The sequence below is a fragment of the Canis lupus genome, chromosome 4, assembly GCF_003254725.2.
Source record: "Canis lupus dingo isolate Sandy chromosome 4, ASM325472v2, whole genome shotgun sequence".
Taxonomy (NCBI): Eukaryota; Metazoa; Chordata; class Mammalia; order Carnivora; family Canidae; genus Canis; species Canis lupus.
Genome location: NC_064246.1, coordinates 42,388,199 through 42,400,461, shown reverse-complemented (window position 1 = coordinate 42,400,461; position 12,263 = coordinate 42,388,199). Strand labels below are relative to the sequence as shown.

The 12,263-nt window shown below is 40.1% G+C and overlaps 2 protein-coding genes across 2 annotated transcripts in view; one reads left to right on the top strand and one right to left on the bottom strand.

The window, feature by feature from the left end:
* DOCK2 (dedicator of cytokinesis 2) overlaps positions 1–12,263 on the top strand; it is a 397,914-nt gene that overhangs the window by 177,681 nt on the left and 207,970 nt on the right. The window lies entirely within an intron of this gene.
* The window catches only part of INSYN2B (inhibitory synaptic factor family member 2B), a 150,567-nt gene that overhangs the window by 22,119 nt on the left and 116,185 nt on the right, over positions 1–12,263 (bottom strand). The gene's annotated exons all lie outside the window — the stretch shown is intronic.

The window sequence follows — 12,263 nt, the reverse complement described above, 5'->3', positions numbered from 1 at the left end:
CTCTCCTTTTCTTTTATTTATTTATTTTTTTGAGACACTTCTATCTATGAACTTGCCAAAGATAGGTCCTCTCTTATACCACAGAACTTTTAAGGCATGGACCTTTCTATAAAACGGGGTAAAAATAGACCTTCCTCATAAAGCTCCTATGGGAGTTAAATAAAATAACACATGAAAAGCATTTGCACTTGTGTTTCTTGTATATAATATTCATTTATTTATTCATTCACTATTTTATGAGGACTTCTTACATATTCAGCACAAAGACTCAGAAATGAGTTGGCTTGAGAAAACCATGACCTCCTTCGATGGGATGTCTCTCAAATACCTCGGACTCATTATGTCCCAAACACAACTTATCACCAGCCCTCTGGAGCCTGCTCCACACTCTCCCTTCATTTAGGACCCCAGTTTATGGTACTGACCTCCTGGAACTATAGAGGAGCTACCCTTGACTTATCCCTCTTACTCACCTGCCTGCCTTTCTAGCCTCCCACTAAATCTTGCTGTTTTCTGCACCTATGGCTTCGATCCCCAATTGCCTGACTCCCCCATTTGTCTCAGAGCCTCTGTACACTCTCAGTTATTGGGCTTATTGTACTTTGTCCATTATAGGGTTATTTTCTGTCTCTGTGGTCCAGCCTCCCTACATTCTGTGGATGTTCTTTTGGGGGCAGGGATCATGTTTTATTCTTTTATCCTCAGCTTCTGGCAATGTGCCTGGTATACTGTGGGTACCCAATAAATGTTTGTTAAGCAAATGAGTGAAATAATCCTTAGAAGTGCTGTGTTATTCCTTCATGTATTTGTATATGTCTTTCTCTCGGTTTGGAATACTTTTCCTTCTCCGAAGAATGTTTTCCTTAGGTATCAGGAACCCATATCCCAGGGAGTATGGGAGCAATATAAGGAATTGCCTGTTCATACTTTCCCTTTTTGCTGGACTGATTCCAGGAGCTTTGCAGAGGTTCTAAGTTGCAAGCTATGTCATTAGTCTCAGTGACTCTTGAGTTTGTTGGTATAATTACTACAACAAGAGTGCTGAGTGGGGAGCACTGGAGGTGTGTAAAAAGCATACCTCACTAGGAATAGGAACGTGCCTGAACTAGAAGGAATAAGCAGGTTTTTCTTAAGATGTAGCTTCATTTTCATAAAATAGTCCTTTCCAGCACTTCTTAGACTAGAAGTATCTCCTCCAAATTAAAAAAAAAAAAAAAAAGATGTTGGAAAGTAATTACTCAGAGGTCAGGAGTCCCTGTCTTAGTGCTGAAGGCCCCAATTTAATTTCAAATTGAAATTTGACAAGAAGTAGAGAGCCCCATTCCAGCCATCACTTTCAATTTTCCAGATACAGTTTTTATTGGTCAGTTTCCATTGCTTGGGAATATTAAACAACAAATATTTATGGCAAACAGCAGACGGGCCTACTACTTCTGAAATCCTGAGTGGACCTTGAGTGGACGGGGGGTAGCTGGTTGTTAGCATGTCATTATGCAGGATTAAATAGTGACTTTACTTTTTTTTATTTGTATGAATAGGAACATTATGATGAAAGGTGTTAGCTATTAAAATTACAGGAACCATAGGGCTAGGATGGATCACTTCTTGTGCACAGTACATTGTAATTGTCATTTGCTGGAAATAACCACTCCTGATTTTTTCTGTAAATTGCTTGCCTAAACAATGAATTGTTGATGGTGACAAATGAGCAAAAAGAAATTTTACAAAAGCAAAAAAACTTTTGCATGACTGCTGCACTCTCTTTGCTAGAGTCCAATTAATCAGATGTACATTTATTTACTATAGTTACCAAGGAGTTTGACTTTGAGGCTGAGAAAGGCAGCATAGTTTGGTGGAAAGGACAATTTGGATAAGAGAGAACAGGAGAATTTTTTTTAATTTAAATATAATTAAATACAGTGTTATATTAGTTTCTGGTGTACAATACAGTGATTCAACAATCCCATACATTACTCAGTGCTCATCAAAGTAAGTGCACTCTCAATGCCCTTTATCTATTTCACCCATACCCCTACCCACCTCCCCTCTGGCAACCACCAGTTTGTTCTCTGTCTTTAAGAGTGAACCGGAGAAATTTTCCATATGTGTCCTCCAGAGTTGGCTCTGTGACTTTATGCCAGTGTCCCTATATCCCTATAGACCTTGGTTTCTTCTGTGCAATGAACTGTATCATTTTTGAGATCTTTCTCATATATCTAAGGTTTCTGATTTGGCCAATGCCTATTCTCTTTTTCCATCTTCCAAGATCCTGAGTCAGAGACATAAACAGATTTTGCTTCATGTGCCAACTCTGGTGGCTTGGTAATGGCTGCCTGTAGTACAGCACTTGGAAAGACTCAAAGGCTACATCTTATCTCAGGGAAAGAAGTACCAATTACTGATGTCTGTCATAGGCATAAGATTAGAGAACAGTGATATATGCAAAATACTTGCAAATATTATGTATTGACTGAAATCACTGGTGTTTTTCCAGCCCAGTCCAAAAGCTCTTGTAGAAGTTTCTGCATATTTTTTTTTTTTTAAGAAGGCTGTGTTATAAGAGCAAAAGAGTAAGGGGGGCAAAAGCCCTACTTAATCTGAGAAGTTAACATTTTACCAGGTTTCTATTTGCTACTTGTCATATTTTATTCAATGTAAGATGCACCATGATTTTATGTGCCCATTAGAAAGAGAACATGCTACCAATTGAACTGTGACACAGGAGCTTATTATTGCATTGATTGTAATCTGCAGAGACGTTTAAAAAAAAAGTTGGATTGGAAATCACTACCGTGTGATAGAGCATATCTTTGAGTCCTCACAGGTAATTATCACTACATATCCCATGGTTTGGGAGAATAGGCTGACTGAACACCAGAAGGTGAAAGCATCATGGCCAAAGTCACACAGCTAGTGGCAAGATGGGACATAAACTGAGGATGCCTGACATCAAAGTGAGTGTCTGTTGCTCTGTGCCATTGGTCTTGGAGCAATGCAAGGAAAACTCTCCAGACTCACTTGTGTAGGTGAGGGGCTATCTCAGGGAACCTTCCCTGGACAGTGCATCCTGCTGCTGACTGCTCTGTAGAAGGCTATCCCCTGTGTCTGGCTTCCTTAGTGCTGAGGATGGACAATCTCATAGGGAGAATTAACCAGGGAACTTAAACACTGCCAGAAATTCTTGGAAGGAAAACAATCTGGTAATTTTGTTGAAATTGGGATCTAGCTTTTATTTCGGGTAATTAAAATAAGCCTCTGGGTGATATATTTTGGGCCTAATTACCCCTGTTTTCGCAGAGGAGTCTATTGAGTGATTAAATAAAGGTAAATGCAGTTGGCATCATGCCAGCTCTGGAAATTCAGAGCAGTTCGTTCAACAAGGAAAAAAAAGTGGAAATCACCTTATCCTCCATTGCTTTACCTCACAATAGCACTGAAGACTCCATAAAACACCTGAGTCATCAGAGAGCCAGGCTTTCAAATCTCTGATCTCACTTTCTGAATAGCAAATGGCCCACCCACATGCCCACTCTCTGACACACTTTGAGCCCACAGACTCCATGATGCTTGTGCAGGGGCCACAGCAAGATAGTTGGTGCCAATTCCACCCAACCCTGTCCCATGGAGAGGAGGTTAAGGACAGTCTAAGACATGAGGATGTGAGGTTCTGCACCAGAAGTAGTTAGCTGACTCACTCAGCAACCCAATACTTTGTTAACAATATTTCTGTGTGCAGCTTGTCTCCACGCTCTTGAGCAGACCACCAAGTTCTAGGTCTAAAGGCCTCTCAAATCCAAATCTTTTCTCCACCACCAATGCCAGTAATCCAGATTTGGCCATGACTATCTCTCTCTGCTGCTGCTGCTGCAGCTGCTAACAAGACACACTGTCTCCTTTCTTGTCCCTTTTGAATTCTTCACATTGTAGCCCATGTGGTCTTATAAAGTAGAACTTTCCTGGTGAGAAAACATCAATGGCCCCACAATGACCAAAGATAAAGGCCCAGCTGCTCACCATGGCCTTCACTGTGCCCAATATGAGGGCCTGCCTCTTTCCCCTATACTCCTTACCTCCCACTCTTGTGCTAACTTGATGGAACTGCTCTGTTAGTTACTGAATGTTCCTTTTTTCCTTTGCATTCCATTCCAAATGGCATTTGCATGACATTCCCTCTGTCTAGAATATACTCCTTTTACCCTTCTTGACAAAATCTCCTCATACACTCCTCTTTCTCCTTCACGTCTTGGCCTCAGAGGCACATCTTGACCCATTTCCACTCATGTAAGTTGGGACCTCTCTGCTCTCTTCAGCCTGAACCTGCCTCATGTACTCATCATACTGTCATGAGAACATTCTTTCTAGCACTACAGAAGAATATCTTCATCACTTCTGCATCTATAGGAAATACTGGCATATAGGATGACCTCAGTGAACACCTGCTGAAGAAATGGAATATTTCTGATATCTGTTTTACTTACATACAAACCATCATTATTTTTCTTAACATGCAAGTGTTACCATTATCATCCTTATGACATGATTAGGATAGGAGGTAAGAGAAGACAGAGAATTGTTATTGAATATTTGAACAAAATGGAATGAATTGGAGGGAGGATGTATTCATTCTCTTCAGAGGATGTATATGTTGGTGATAATTACAATGAACATTTCTAGGGTACTTACTGTGTGGCACTTTGATCTGTGAGGTTGACAAAAATTATGATCCCCTTTCAGAAAGGAAAGAGTGATCAGAGGGTTTAAGCCTCTTGTCCAGCATCATATGCCAGATAAGGAGGAAGATAGAGTCCAAATCCAGGTCTATAGAGTTCAAAGGCACCATTTTAAGCCTTTCACTCTACATAACTGGGACATTGATTTTATGAGATAAAACTTGAGAAATATTAAGAAAGTAAATGTGTATGTATGTGTTAGGGGGAGATCAGCTTAAGAAAAAGAACAAACATTATACAAGAGACCTGAAATTTCAGTTGATAAATAAGGCATGGCATCATTAGCTTGGGGTAGCTTAGTTGCTGCGTGATCTGGTCCTGTAGAGGGTGCTCTTGTGGGTGGGGAGGCTTTGTTTTATTTATTTTTATTTTTTATTTTTGGAGGCTTTGTTTTAATAAGGATATTGGTAATTGTATATGAAGGAGTACATGGCCTAAAATATTTATGCAAAAAAAAATGGATTAGTGTCCCAACTTCCAAAGAACCCATAGCAGGTATACACAGAAGTTAGTTACTGAGGTAGACTTCATACAATTGGGTCTAGTTCTTGAATGACATGAAAAATTTGAATAGGTGGAGAAGAAGGGTTAGGGGTTGGTAAGAAGGAAAGGCATTTCTTGCCTTATCTTTGTCTTACGGTCTGTGAAATCTCTCATTCCTCAAGTTCATCTTTCTTCAGTGACCTCATTGTTCTTTGTCCATTTTTCAATGAAAACATTACCATATCATAATAGAATTTCCTCTTCACCTATCTATGTTCCACAGTAGACCAAGATTCTAGAGGAAAGGGACTGTATCCCATTTTCTTTGGGGTTCCTGTCCATAGGCTGAGGGTTAGGCAGGTGGCAGGCATTTTACTCAAGCTATGGGAGTAAATGAATGGAAAGAACAAACTAATTGAAAGTATAGATTGATGTCTAGCTTTAAAGGAATTCTGGTTTAAAAAAATAAGACAAGAGAAGATTTGTTACATATCAAACTTTCATATAAAACTTTTCTGTGTAAAATTCCCAAATATTTACTAGCCCTGTATGGTAGGATTCTTTCAGACAGATCAAAGTTTCAGAACTGGGGCATTAAAGAAGAGCTGGTTTCATTCTCTAAATCTTTCTTCTATTCCATGATGAGCCACAGAGATGGGAATTGAGTGGAACTATGAGGTTCCTAAATTTGTTAAAACGGCTACTGCATCCTTCCTGGTCTGCCTAGTCAAGCAGACCTCTGCTATGAGGACAGAATGCTCCTGGGTAATAAGCACACCCTTGCTGCTGCTGCCGTGACAGTCTTGCATATGGCACTGGGACATGTGCTTTATGGTTTTTCAGGGGAATCAAGCTGAAGCCCTGGAGAAGCTGGCGCCTATGGTGAAGCCTCCACTGGCAAGGAGCATAGGAAATATGCTGCTGCTGGCAGCACCCAGCAGGGAGGGAGAGGCGAGTTTGGGAATTGTAAGATGAGTACTTAGGAAATGTATGACTGGTACATTATCATCCTAATGAAATTACTTCCAAATATCTTAATGCCTTTTAGCTTCTATAAGTGGAGCTGGGCAGATCTGATTTTGAAAAAGTTATTTACCTTTAATAAAAGGTAAGACTTCACTTTTATCTCCTGTACCATTATCTGGCACTGGGAGAGAGGACAGCCTTTTCTTGTCTTTGGAGAACTCTGGAAATTTTAGAACTTTAGAACGTCTGCCATTTGGGCATTGACTGAGCACTCCTCTGCCCAGCATTGCTTTTTAAGGGCAATGGGGTTGGGGCACAAAGTCTATAGTTTGAAAGGCTTTTGCTAGCTAGGACCTGCTACTCTTTTTTTTTTTAAGGAGCAAGGAGGCCTTATCCCAGGGCTAGGAGGTCTCTTCACTTCACAGTTCTGCTCCTTGGTGCCCTTATCTGTTGAATGGGGCTAATAATAGTTATTACCTGTCAATCCCATAGTGAGAATTGAATAAAGAGGTCTGTGTAAAGCTTGTAGCACAGAGTTTACCGCCTAGCAGGTCTTTGGTAAATAAGAGCCATTATTATTCTCCTTCAGTGCTGGAGTCTTCTCTTGCTTTGATGCAAGTGTTGTGAATCAGATGACAAACTATTTTGTGGCCCTGGCTTTGGATCTCTCCTGGATTTGGGAATTATTTTTAAGCTATTACTATAGCTGGGCTGTGAATAAAGCCCCCTTGAGAGGAAACTGGCCACCATATGTCTGCTGCAAAGGCTTGAGTCCCAAACTAGAAGGAAAAATCCCATAAAAGAGGGTCTTTCTCTGGGCATATTGTTGAGGAACTGGACCTTCCCTGTGAGAAACCCTGTTGGCACAACCTCCAATACAGCAGGCTTCCCCTACAGGAGTTCAGTCCATGCTTTTCTGTCTGAGGTGTTGGCCTTCTAAAGAGACTCAAAGAAATCAATTCAATAAAATGACCCTTCAAGATCAGAACCCCTTTTTCTAGATTTATGCTATATTCATAAAATGATGCATCTGTGCAGTCATTAAATATTGATGATGATTTTTTTATTAACATGAGGAAATTCTAGGTCTTAAATATAGAGAGTCAGAGAACCCTAACAACAGTAAGAAAGTCATCAGGGACCCTAAAGGCCAGGGAAGAGAAGATTATCAGAGTCCCTAGATCTCCCAGAGGTCAGGACTGGAGGCCTACTCTGAAGCTAAAATTATGTTAGTATCTTCTGTTTAAGCGACACATGATTTGTACATTTCTGTAGCTTCACTTTTTCTAAAATGATTTCGCTTTCCGTTTATAATCAGGAAAAAAAAACCACTCAAACACTATTTCTTTAAAAATAGGAATTAATGAGATAGTCAAACTTAGTGAAGCATTTTCATGTATATAATTTTACTTTTCTTCTAACCAGCCTGTGAAGCCAGAAAGGCAGATGGTTTCATTTTAAAGACAGATGTGGGGGATGGAGGTGAAAGTACTTTTTCAAAATTGTGCATAAAATAAGGAGCAGAAGTCAGGGCTCCTGGCTTTGTTCTGGTCTCTCTACCATGGACTGTTTTTTCTCTTAACATTTTCATCTTCTTATTTTCTCCCAGTTCATTTGACAAACATATATGAAGCATTTACAGCATCTCGGGCAATGTGATAAACACCTAGAAGGAGGTAGAGATGCAGAAAATTTCTGTCCCCCGGGACTTTGTTCCCTGGTGGAGATATGCATGAGAGATTGACAAAAGAAATGTCAAGATAATATAAGCAGCAGCCTGTTTAAAGCGCCATGAGTACTCGGAGGACGGAGTGACTAATCTCATAGCAGGGGCGGGGGATGATCAGAAAAAGTTACAGAGAGGAGGTGACATTTAAATTGCAACTCACTGTCTGCCATAGGAGTTAAGAGCCCAAGCTCCCAAGTTTGGCAGACCTGAACAACTCCAGCCTTCACCACCTTACATTTATAGGCTTGGACACATTACTTATATCCTTCCAAGCCTCAATTATTCTCCTGGAAAATGGGGCAATTGTAAGCTACCTTGAAATAAATCAGTTAATGGAAGCAAAGCATTATTTAATAACAGCCCATTTAAACTTCAAGAAACTAGAGCCTTTATTATCATAATTAGTAGTAATATGGCTAATACTCATTTATTTTCCCCCAAATGAAAATTATTTCCCATGATAGATAGGTATCGGAACAATGTCCCAAATAGAGGGAACAGCAGTGCTAAGTCACTGATATGCTATAAATAGCCTGAGACTTTTGGAAGTGGCAAGGAGGCGGGCATAGAGGGAAGTAGAGTAGTAGGAAGTTAGGCAACACATACTAGGTTGGAGTCAGATTGTAAGGAATCTTGTTTGCTGTGGGAGGAATGTTAGGTACTAGGATGGTGGTGGGGTTCTATTAGAGATTTGGAAGCCAGGAAACAGTCAGATATGTGTCTAAGAGAGATCCCCAGGCAGCTGGGAAGGGGCTGGATCTGAGGGAGCTGGAAAATATAAGAGAAAGTAGCCCTTGAAAGCCAGTGCAGTGCAGGGTTCTATGTGGAACAGACAAAGGCTCATCATGGTGAAATCATTTGTTTCAGTTAAACAACACCTCCTGCACTTAAAGACTTCATAAGGTAAGGAAAATAGTTGCTACTCTCAGGACACAACATATAGTGGGGAAAAAGAACAAATCAGTTAAAGGGAGAACTAGAAATAGCTATAACTTAAGACAATTAATTATCACAAGAGAATAACAAGGACAACATTAAGAGGGTCAAAAGGAAGGGGTGAAGGATGACATCCAGGTGCATGAATCAAAAAAGGCTGTGTGCTTATTATCAGAACCCATCTCTCTTCACTGGACCATAATAAGCTCTATGATACAAGGACTGCATCTATGATTTTCTTGACTAGCACAGAGAAGGTAATCAATAATGGTTGGAAAAAAGTGATTATGGACTGGGGTTCATCTGAGAAGTTTCCCTGGCACTGGGGATGCATGGTCCTGGAGAGAAGGGAGGGATCTCTTCCAGGAAATCCAGTCTGGTGAGTGGTGAGTTCATTGCATGACATTGAATTTGCTCCCTTTGATCCCTGACTACAGAAAGCATATTGTTTTTCATCTCGAAACAAACCAGCAAACAAAAAACAATGACAACAGCATATGACTTCCCCTCTTCTCCATCACCCATATGGAATTTCTGCATGTGGGATTAGATTCAGTCAAGGTTTGGGGTACTTTGTATAAGAACTAAGTGAACCACTCTGCATTTCAACAATTAAAATGACTCAGCCCATTTGGCTCAGGAGAAAAAAGGCTTTTCTGTCAGCATAACCAGAGTATCACAATATCACATGTGCTACCTGGGAAACCAAATCCAAGCACCAATGAGAGGTCATTGTGTTTAGCTGATAATTTTTTAAAAATGCATATTAAGATTTTGCAAGGAGAAAAAAAATACTGGTTTCATTTGAGTGAAATTAAATAAATATAGTTCTGGATTCTGAGAATTGATGAGGCCGTTCATGTTAATAAATCTTTTATTTACTTTGGAAGAAATAATCCTTTGGTGTGATGTTTATTGTCTTTTCATTTTAGTTGTGGTTTACGCCAAGGCAAAATAACCCTGCCCAATGCTTCTTCACTTAGACCCTGTCTTCTTTAAATTGCATTTTGTATAAAATGGACTAGGTCACATGTAATAAATTTTGGCATTTTAATGGAAACATTACATAGAAAATAGTTAACACTCTGCTTTAATTTCAGAGCTAATTTTCTTTTCATACAGCGAGGCAGTGTCTTGGTAAAATGTGCAAAATGCATTGGGATTTAATTATGATGACAATTTGTTCTGAAACAAAGTTAAGCTGGACTGTCAATATTCAGAATAAAGGTGTTAGGAGGTTGGCAGTGGAGGTAGGATGATAGTGGCTGATGTTTCTGGGTCCTGTGTGCCACATAGACCATAGTAGAATGCAAGCCCTGGGCACATTACTTACTAGTCAGTAGAAGAATGGATGTTCTTGGGGGGAAGACAGAACCGGTACACTCCAGTGGGACCATCCACATATGAAAATAGGAAGGGAGAAAAGCTGGGAATCATTTTTGAGTGTGTGTGTCTGTCCACTGGATCCAAACCATTCATTAATTTATTCCTGCAACAGATCTTTTAATTCCATTGTGCTAAGTGCTAGAGATACAAAAGTAAGCAAAAATAAGCAGGATTCCTACCTTAAGAAGATTATAGACTACGAGAGAGAAATACAGTCATCAAAAATGACACAAATATATGTATAAGGTCAACTGTGTCAAAAAATTTGATAGAGCGGTGCCTGGTGCCAGATGATTGTGCAAGAATGGTATTTCATGTGATCTAGGGAAGTGGTGGTAGTAGTCTTGGAAAACCTTACCTGGGAAGCCCCAACAGAGTTGGAAACTGGGCAGGGAGGATGACATATTTCAGGCAGAAGGAAAAGTTTACAGAGACCTTTAAGGATGAGTTAACATAATGGGTTCAAGGAAGCCAAAGTGACTCAATGTGACTGTAGAGCAGACAAGGAAAGTGCCTAAGATGGGCATTTCCATGGGAGAGGCAGGTGCACCCTTCATAGTGACAGACCTGGTCTTTCTTTATAAATTTATCAGGAAGCCAAAGTGTGACAGGGGTCAGATCTAAATTTTTCAGTTATTACCTTTGCTGCAATGTGGAGAATGTACTGGAAGGGAGTGCATGTTGGTGGATCAGTAAGGACACATTTGTGGAGGCCAACTAAGAGAAGGGGTTTGGAACAGGATGGCAGTATTGGAGGAAAAGGATGCTTATCTTGGCACCTGGCTTAGTCTGGCAGTGAGAAAACCAAGCTCTAGGTTTGCTCTTCATGGACTCCCTCCTACAGGGCCCATGAAGAGTACAGTAGGAGGCAGACAGAAATAATATATTTGGGAAACACTGGGAGTAGGGGTGATGGGTGTGACCAATAAGAATTCAAGCTGTAAATCAAGTTGAGATGAAACCAAAAGGGCTTATGAGCATTAAGCTTCTCAAACATGGTTTACACCAAACACAAACAGTATTGGTTGGGTATGGATTTGTCCCACAGCTCTTTTTATTGTAAGCCACACTTTATGACCATAATGATCATAAAACATCTATGTTTCTTGGGGCTTAAAAAAAGAAATATGTTTTTGTCATACAGCAAGTTGCCTTGAGTAGCTTGAAATGAAAGCCTTTTTGGTCAGAGGCCATTTGAAACCTCTGCTCAGCTAATGAGAAAGTTGAACCTGCCAGTTAGAATGGGTCTCAAGTTTAGTGTCAGTGGTTCCTGGAACTGCCCTGGGTCATGGTGTCCAGTAGACTTCCCATATTATCCCACCACTACATTGCACTGACTTCCCTGAGCTATTCCCGTGAGCCTTGGATAACTCATCTAGCCTTACTTGACTGCCTCATACTTAAAATGGCAGGTCTCCAGCTCTTGCAGTGTCTTCTACCTCAAGGATATTTGATTCCACACAACAAGGATCTTTAATTTCTCAGAGTCCTATGCTGTGCTTGATATGCCTGCATATTATTCTTCTGGATCACTGAGGACTTTGTCAGTGAACATCCACTGTCCTGGTTTTTGGTCTTAATAAGGGCAGGAAGAGTTTATTCCTCATCAATACCATTTGTTGCACTGAGAAAATCTTAAGCTTGTTTCTGAAAACCCACTGCAGCCCCATGAAGGCATCTTGCATCTTTTCTCCCAATTTACTTCAATCAGCAAATGAATGCATATAAAGTTAATGAGCATCTGTTGTGTGTTCTACATTATGCTCAGGACTTTCACTTAAATGTTAGAAACCCTTGTAAGGCAAAGGTTATGTTCAGTATTATATATAAAAAAAAAGAGTCCAAGACTCACAGAGGTTAACTTTCCCAAAGTCACCTAAGAAAAAGAAGATGGCAGAAGAGTATCAAACCCAAGACTTCTGATTTTATGCCCAAGACTCCTCTTGCCTTAAATTGATAAACAAGCTGGTTTTACATGGCTCATGGACAATGAAGGAAAAAAAAATGGAATCACATGACAGAAAAGTTGTTTT